This window comes from Lissotriton vulgaris, unplaced genomic scaffold (assembly GCF_964263255.1).
Source record: "Lissotriton vulgaris unplaced genomic scaffold, aLisVul1.2 SCAFFOLD_2555, whole genome shotgun sequence".
Taxonomy (NCBI): Eukaryota; Metazoa; Chordata; class Amphibia; order Caudata; family Salamandridae; genus Lissotriton; species Lissotriton vulgaris.
In genome coordinates, this window is record NW_028248833.1 from 26,569 (window position 1) to 34,202 (window position 7,634).

Below are 7,634 nucleotides of genomic sequence, written 5' to 3' on the forward strand. Positions count from 1 at the left end.
GCACTTCAGCCTCCTACGGCAGGCCTTCTTCTGCTCTTCATCCTTCCTGCCCCTCCACCTTCTCCAATCGGCCCTTTGTTCCTTTCCCTCCTTTTCTCCTTCATTCCTTTCAGCACCCCTCTGGGCTCTCTCTTCTCCCTCTCCTCGTGCATGGCTTTGCTAGTCCGTCTCCTGCTCTTTCCGCAGCCCTCCGCTCTCTTCTCTTCCACCATTTTGTTTCCCGCTCCTTGGGTCCCCTCTTTCCAATGATGCCCTCAGATCTCTCTTTCTTCCCTGATAGTTCTCTCTTTCCTCCTTCACTCTGCATTTATTCATCACAACGTTTCTCCCTCCCCTCCTCTTTGCTCTTGCAGAAGCAAAGGCTGAACCTGCCACTTAGTACCAAATGGATCGACTGCCTCTCTGAAGACCAAATAGATCAGGCTTAGTACCAGAGATAACCTTTCCCTCTCCGTTCCAAAGAGATTAACTGTCCCTCTCAGTATCCGAGAGTTCCTTCTAAATACCGAGATAACTTTTCCTTCTCAGTACAAAGCGATCCCTCTCCGTGCCAGAGATCACCTGGCCCTCTCAGTGGAGAGACCACCTGCCTGCAGCAACCCCCCATCCTCCTGAAAGAGCTGCAGGCGGAAGGAGCTTTTTGCAAATCACTGTGACTCGTTACTCCGTGCCGGAGAATCACTGAGGTCCCTCTCTGTGGCCCGCTTCCTGTCCAGGAGCACAGGCTGGTTACTCTGCGCCGGGAGCGTCACTGAAGTCCCTCTCTGTGGCCCGTGTCCTGTCCAGTGGCGCAGACTGGTTACTCTGCACCAGGAGCGTCACCGAAGTCCCTCTCCGTGGCCCGTGTCCTGTCCTTGGGCACAGGCTGGTTACTTTGGGCCAGGAGCGTCACCGAAGTCCCTCTCTGTGGCCCGTGTCCTGTCCTTGGGCACAGGCTGGTTACTTTACGCCGGGAGCGTCACCGAAGTCCCTCTCTGTGGCCAGCTTCCTGTCCAGGGGCACAGGCTGGTTACTTTACGCCGGGAGCGTCACCGAAGTCCCTCTCTGTGGCCCGCGTCCTATCCATGGGCGCAGACTGTTTACTCTGGGCCAGGAGCGTCACCGAAGTCCCTCTCTGTGGCCCGTGTCCTGTCCTTGGGCACAGGCTGGTTACTTTACGCCGGGAGCGTCACCGAAGTCCCTCTCTGTGGCCCGCTTCCCGTCCAGGGGCACAGGCTTGTTACTCTACGCCGGGAGCGTCACCGAAGTCCCTCTCTGTGGCCCGCTTCCTGTCCAGGGGCACAGGCTGGTTACTCTGCGCCGGGAGCGTCACCGAAGTCCCTCTCTGTGGCCCGCTTCCTGTCCTTGGGCACAGGCTTGTTACTCTACGCCGGGAGCGCCACCGAAGTCCCTCTCTGTGGCCCGTGCCTGTCCATGGATGCAGACTGGTTACTCTGCGCCGGGAGCATCACCGAAGTCCCTCTCTGTGGCCCGTGTCCTGTCCATGGACGCAGACTGGTTACTCTGCGCCGGGAGCGTCACCGAAGTCCCTCTCTGTGGCCCGCGTCCTGTCCAGGGGCGTAGACTGGTTACTCTGCACCAGGAGCGTCACCGAAGTCCCTCTCTGTGGCCCGCTTCCTGTCCAGGGGCACAGGCTGGTTACTCTGCGCCGGGAGCGTCACCGAAGTCCCTCTCTGTGGCCCGCTTCCTGTCCAGGGGCACAGGCTGGTTACTTTACGCCGGGAGCATCACCGAAGTCCCTCTCTGTGGCCCGTGCCTGTCCATGGGCGCAGGCTGGTTACTCTGCGCCGGGAGTGTCACCGAAGTCCCTCTCTGTGGCCCGTGCCTGTCCAGGGGCACAGGCTGGTTACTCTGCGCCGGGAGCGTCACCGAAGTCCCTCTCTGTGGCCCGCGTCCTGTCCATGGACGCAGACTGGTTACTCTGCACCAGGAGCGTCACCGAAGTCCCTCTCTGTGGCCCGCTTCCTGTCCAGGGGCACAGGCTGGTTACTTTGTGCCAGGAGCGTCACCGAAGTCCCTCTCTGTGGCCCGCGTCCCGTCCAGGGGCGTAGACTGGTTACTCTGCACCAGGAGCGTCACCGAAGTCCCTCTCTGTGGCCCGCTTCCTGTCCAGGGGCACAGGCTGGTTACTCTGCGCCGGGAGCGTCACCGAAGTCCCTCTCTGTGGCCCGCTTCCTGTCCTTGGGCACAGGCTTGTTACTCTACGCCGGGAGCGTCACCGAAGTCCCTCTCTGTGGCCCGCGTCCCGTCCAGGGGCGTAGACTGGTTACTCTGCACCAGGAGCGTCACCGAAGTCCCTCTCTGTGGCCCGCTTCCTGTCCAGGGGCACAGGCTGGTTACTCTGCACCAGGAGCGTCACCGAAGTCCCTCTCTGTGGCCCGCTTCCTGTCCAGGGGCACAGGCTGGTTACTCTGCGCCGGAAGCGTCACCGAAGTCCCTCTCTGTGGCCCGTGTCCTGTCCATGGGCGCAAACAAAGAGTGTTTATGTACATGGACACCTTCCTGAACATACACAATCTAAAGCATTTAGCGTTTTCCATGTGTGCTGCACAAGACAGCACACATGGAAAAATCAAAAACGAGGAGAAATAAACCATTTCTCCTCGTTTTGCCAAGTTAAGACCAGGTTTTCCCTGGTCCTAATTCTGGCGCTGCCTCCTATTTACGCTGCCCTTGTAAATAGGCGGCAGGGTCAAAATCAACGGGTGTTGCGGTGGAACGCCCTCTGCAACACCCACTGCACACCCCTTTCATGCGAAGCATAGTGTGAAAGGGGGCCTTACTTACAAGGCCTTGTAAATAAGGCAAAGCCCCTATCGCCATGGAAATGTCACAAAACGTGACATTCTAGTGGTGAAAGGGGCTTGTCAGATGCCCCGGGGTTTGTGAATAAGTCCCATCTGTATTCTCTGCCCCTATAGCGGTGGGACAAGTGCTAGATTACCTGGCGGTGGAGCATCGATTTGCCACCAACAGAGATCCCTGGCCCACAATGCACTGGGCTCAGACCCGCCAGCTCGCTGTGCTGCCGCTCCCTCACCGCGCCAGATGCACAGGGAGCATCTCACGCATCGAGCAGCCATTTATGTTTTGTTTGAACAAAATAAACGTCCACTTAAAGAGATTCTTTTCTCCAACGTTTAATGAGTGGCAAATTTACACAAGGCGGCCACTCGGCAAAGGTGCAGGGCTGTCAAGAGAATCGCAGCACAGAGCTCGCCAGGCAGGGGTACCCGAGCCGACTGGGCACCCCTCTGAGCCAAGTCAACTCAACTCCAGCATCCGCGGCGTCCATCCCTCTGTGGTCTAAGATCAACATGGCCACGGCGACAGGAGGCTGCAAGATCATGAGCACAGCCCTCCAGCGACAGGGACTCCTCTCAAAAGGTGTCCAGGACTCTCCCAAAGAGCTTTGCAAACTGCGACAGTAAGTTCCTAATCCATGTATTAGAAAAATGTATTAATCAGTGGTTTTAATTAAAGTTACAGCTATAGTCCGTGCTATAAACTGGCTTTTTTCATTTTGATAGGGAGAGTGTCTGCACTTTTCTAGAGTGACATAATACTCTTAATTGGAGAGTACCGTCACTTATCGGAAACTAGCAGGTACTCAGATATTGGGTAAAAGCACTTCTCAGAAACATCAAGGTACTCTGGAACAGGGTATCGACACTTATTGGAAACAAACAGGTACTCTGGCACAGGGTCCCGGCACTTCTCAGAAACATCAAGGTACTCTGGTCCAGGGACAGAGTATCAGCACTTACCGGAAACAAGCAGCTACTCTGGTGCAGGGTAAAAGCACTTCTCAGAAAACATCAAGGTACTCTGGTACAGGGACAGGGTACAGACACTTCTCAGAAACATCAAGGTACTCTGGAACAGGGTCCCGGCACTTATCGGAAACAAACAGGTACTCTGGCACAGGGTCCCGGCACTTCTCAGAAACAGCAAGGTACTCTGGTCCAGGGACAGAGTATCAGCACTTACCGGAAACAAGCAGCTACTCTGGTGCAGGGTAAAAGCACTTCTCAGAAAACATCAAGGTACTCTGGTACAGGGACAGGGTACAGACACTTCTCGGAAACAAGCAGGTACTCTGGTATGTTTTTGAGTCCTTTTTGCCAAGCATTGAAAAGTGACGAGAGGCCCCAATTCTTGCACAAGATGTAAATATACACGTTACTGGTGATTGATTGTTGATTAATTTATTGTTTGGTTACTCAAAACCATTACATTAAAAACACATTAACGTTACCAGTGATCTCTCCTCTCCACCCAAGACACTTCCTTGCACAAGAAGCAGATATACACATTACCCGTTGTGAGAAGTTGGCCTGATATATGATGCTCACTAGTTCTAGTGATCGCCTTGTATCAGTCCAAACAACCCTTATGGTGATTGGTTGTAAGTCAACCTTATAGACCAGCTATCCTAGTAGCGTGGACAAGAGCAGTCTTTAGGCTAAACTCTTTATGGCATGTGAAGCCAGCTGTTTTACCACATATAACCCCTTGAATACCAAGTGAAAGGACACCACACAGGTGGTTATGAAAATAAACAGTTAATTATTAACTAACATACACCTCTGAACTCTTTGAGGTCAGAGGGCTAAGCACATGACTATACTGAAAAGGAAATACGAGTTCGCACAATATTTACAAGTGCGCCTTAGGGGCACGACAAACCATTTAATCAAAACAATGGAATGCGAGGAAAGAAAATACTGTAAGAAGATCCAGAGGCTGGAGGATCGCTGGGACTACGCTACAAATTAGGTAAGTAAGGAGCAGGAGGCCCACGGGACTCACGTGCAGAGTGGAAACTCACGCGCGATGCGTACCAACGTCTACGGATGCACCAGTCTTAGAAAGTTACGGATTCCGGACGAACCCGGCTGGATGGAGGGAAAACAACAGTGGACCTGGATAGTGAACACTGACTTCAGCACCTAGAAGCTTTAGTTACCTAACCCACAGGCTGCGGGTGCATAGGGCTGAAGTTGCGTCAGGTTTGCTGCGTTGATCCCGGTGATGCCTGAAAGAAGGAGTTGCTGGCAGGCAGCCAGATGGAGGAGTCCGGTGGTTCCAAGGACGGAACTAGAAAGAAGAAGTCCTGAAAGGGAAGGGGACAGAGTCTCGGTCACTAGCCAGTGACGGTGCTGGAACCAGGAGGGAACCAGATGCTGTCGCCGCAGTCAGGGGAAGGAAGGGTCGCTTCTCTCTGTAGCTGCGCGGAAAGGAGCTGCTCTTCACGACCAGGCTGGAGGCACGAGCTGTCCCACGTAGTCTGCTGCTGTTGGCGGTGTTGGATCGTCGAACTAGTCAACAGGCCTTGGCTAATGCAAGCCACGCGGTGGAACAAAGATGGCGTCTGGTGCGGACCAGGAGGGTCCGGGGTGCTTCTCTTTTGCAAGGAAGCAAGGGCCAGTCTGGGGGACCAGACCAGCAGTGTTGGATTCTTCGAGTCGTCGTCTCAGAGGTCACGAGCCAGCCGGCAAGTGACCAGACAACAGGACAAGCAGCAACCAGGCAAAAGGGCCCCACGCAGATCTCGTGGATGCTGGGGGGCTGGCCTTTGGTGCAGGAGCTGCGTCGGTGTGGGGCTTCTCAGACCCCAAAGCACTCACTCGAGGATCCCTCGGCGGTCGTGCTGGAAGCGCTGTGCAGGTTTCTCAAGATGGCCGTCTCCACGTTGCTCGTCGCACCCACGGGTCCCAGCTGTGCTGTGGATGTGGGTAGAGGTCAGAGGAGTCTGGAGGTCCGGGTCTTGTGAAGCTGAGTCGTCGGATTCCGGGATGGAAGGATTTGCAGCAAACCGCACAGGAGCTTGATGGTGCCTGCGAAGCAGGCTGGTCACTCCCTGACCATAGGGGAGATTCTTCAGTCTTCTGGTAATCAGGAGGTCGAAGGTCAAGAGTTTCTTCGTGGAAGTTGTCAAGATTAATCTAACTGGGAATGGGACCAGCTCCTACCTTTATTCAGCTAAAGGGGGCTGCACTACGACTAGGTCCCTCCTCTGGGTGGGAACAGGAAGGGGGTGGTTACACCCCCTTTCCTTTGTCCGGTCTTGCGCCAGCTCTGGGGCTGGAGTGCCCCAGGAACTGGTTTAGACCGGCATATGCACAGGGACACCTTGTGTGCCCCAGGCATGTCTCATTCCTTTCAGCCCTGGCCTACCTAATACACAAAATCCTGTCTGGGGTGGTGCTAGCACCTCCCAAGGCAGGAAACCCTTTGTCCGAGCCTCCCTCGCTGGAAGGACTCCCAGCAGCAGGAGGTCAGACTTGTGTCTGTGGTGGCAGCATCCATTTTGTGATGCTGAGGCTCGAGTTAACTTTAACCGGGGTTCACAGTTACATACATGTCGTGTCCCTCTAGAAGGGTGGAATGCTACCCCCGTCGCCAGAATTGGCGAGGGGGTAGTATTCCAATTCGTATGCCACCTTACTCGACATGTTTTGATAATGCTATACCAAAGTTAGCATTTGACCGCGAGGTTCATAATGCACTTAAGAGTATATGGTATAGCGTTATCATGGAACAGCTATTAGGACTTGCTTCCGCAAGCTGCAAACGGGCTCAGCTCATTCCAGAGCACCATCTCACATAATTCCAAGCACTTAGCCTTCAGGATTGATAAGGCCTGCCATAGGAGTGACTGATAGGAATATATGTGTCCATTTTAGGGTTAGATATAGGAATACTATATCTAAAGCAAAGGGTGATTACACCACCTTGCCCCAGCTGTCGTGCAGCCAGTTTTGTCTGTTTAGATGGCCAGCCAGGGGTGGCATAATACATGCTTCAGCCCCTGGTAGGCCCTAGATACACCTATGCCCTGGGTACCTATGGTACACTTGTACAGGGACTGATAAGGTGGCCCAATACCAATTGGTAAATGCACCTAAGGTACATGCTTGTCAATTTAGAGAGAGAACAGCTAGGCTGTGGGTCTGATTAGCAGGCCCACAGCCAGGGAAAGTGGTAAACCAGTGAAGCAAAAATCGGGGGTGACCATAGGATTGCAGACCCTACTGTCCTACACCCGTGACCTCCCCACTCCCTTCCACCCAAGGCTCTTCCTTGCACAAGAAGCAGATGTACATGTTACCTGTGACCTCTCCACCCGCTCTCCCCAAGACTCTTCCTTGCACCAGAAGCGGATATACACATTACCCTTGGCCTCTGGAGAAGTGTGGCTCACTGGTTAGAGCGGCAGACTCTGAAGCTGAGATCAGGCCCGGGACCAGGGTTCAAATCCCGACGCGGCAGGGTCTTGGGCTCAATGTCCGCGGACTCGATAATGCTCGCCTCAGCGCCTACTCTAATCATGGGTCCCACTCTGCAACTCTGTGCAATAGCTTGCTTAATCTCCACAACGGCCCCAACACTGGGATGCCTGGCTTCACCTTGGGGGTGCCCAGGAGGGGCATCTCACAGGGAGAGTCAGGAAGGGTTCCACAGCGTTATACAGCGCCGGGATGCCCCGTTGCTGGGGCAGCTGTGCGCTTTACAAGTATATTACATTTACTTTTTACATTTACATTTACATCTCCCACCCAAGACTCTTCCTTGCACCTGAAGCGGATGTACACGTTACCTCTGACCTCTCCACACCCCACCCAAGACTC